This window comes from Dipodomys ordii, unplaced genomic scaffold (assembly GCF_000151885.1).
Source record: "Dipodomys ordii isolate 6190 unplaced genomic scaffold, Dord_2.0 Scaffold6, whole genome shotgun sequence".
Taxonomy (NCBI): Eukaryota; Metazoa; Chordata; class Mammalia; order Rodentia; family Heteromyidae; genus Dipodomys; species Dipodomys ordii.
The window spans coordinates 12,517,172-12,518,341 of NW_012267222.1; the positions used below are offsets into that span (position 1 = coordinate 12,517,172).

The 1,170-nt window shown below is 40.7% G+C and overlaps 1 protein-coding gene across 1 annotated transcript in view; it reads right to left on the minus strand.

Annotated features, from left to right (window-relative positions):
- Positions 1-1,170, minus strand: part of Extl1 (exostosin-like glycosyltransferase 1) — a 12,543-nt gene that overhangs the window by 7,924 nt on the left and 3,449 nt on the right. The window lies entirely within an intron of this gene.

The window sequence follows — 1,170 nt, forward strand, 5'->3', positions numbered from 1 at the left end:
CCTGCAAATGCCATTATTTTGTCATTTCTAATGGCTGCATAATATTCCATTGTGTATAGATACCACAATTTTTGGATCCATTCATCTGTGGTGGAACATTTGGGTTGTTTCCATATCCTAGCTATTGTGAACAGTGCTGCAATAAACATGGAGGTGCATGTGTCCTTGTATACTGGTTCCTGTTGTTCAGGATAGAAGTGGTATGACTGGGTCATAAGGGAGGTCGATATTTAGCTTTCTGAGGACTCTCCAGACTGCTTTCAAAGTGGTTGTATAAGTGTACATTCCCACCAGCAGTGTAATAAGGTTCCCTCCAGCATTTGTCGTTGGCTGACTTGAGGATGTGACATTCTGACTGGGGTAAGGTGGTATCTCAGGGTTGTCTTTATTTGCATTTCCTTCACAACCAGGGATGGTGAACATTTCCTCATGTGTTTCTTTGCCATTTTTATCTCTTCATCTGAGAATTCCCTCTTTAGTTCCCTTGCCCATTTAGTAATTGGTTTGTTAGAATGGGAGGGATTAGTTTCTTGAGTTCCCTGTATATACAGGATATTAATCCCTTGTCTGATATATTGCTGGTAAATATTTTTTCCCAATTAGTTGTTTGTCTTCTCGCTTGGTTGCGATAGCTTTAGCTGTGCAGAAGCTTTTTATTTTAAGATAGTCCCATTTGTCGAGTCTCTCTCCAATTTGTTGTGACCCTGGGACTCTGTTCAGAAAGTTCCTTCTTGTGCCTATAAGTTCAAGTGTCTCTCTACTCTGTACTGCAGTATTTTTCAGAGATTCAGGTTTAATGTTAAGGTCTTTAATCCATTTTGAGTTGAGGTTGGTGCATGGTGACAGGCTGGGGTCCACTTTTAGTCTTCTGCATGTGGCCACCCAGTTTTCCCCGCACCAGTAGTTGAAGAGGCTGTGTTTCTTCCATTGTATGTCTTTGGCTCCTTTGTCAAATATCAGCTGACTGTAGGCCCGTGGATTTATTTCTGGATCTTCTACTCTATGCCATTGGTCTTCAGGTCTGTTTTTGTGCCAGTACCATGCTGTCTTTGTTATTATGGCTCTATAGTAGAGTTTGAATTTCAGCATGGATATCCCTCCCATGTTGTCTTTATTCCCTAGAATTATTTTGGCTATTCTAGGTCTTTTGTTGTTCCATATGAATTTTTG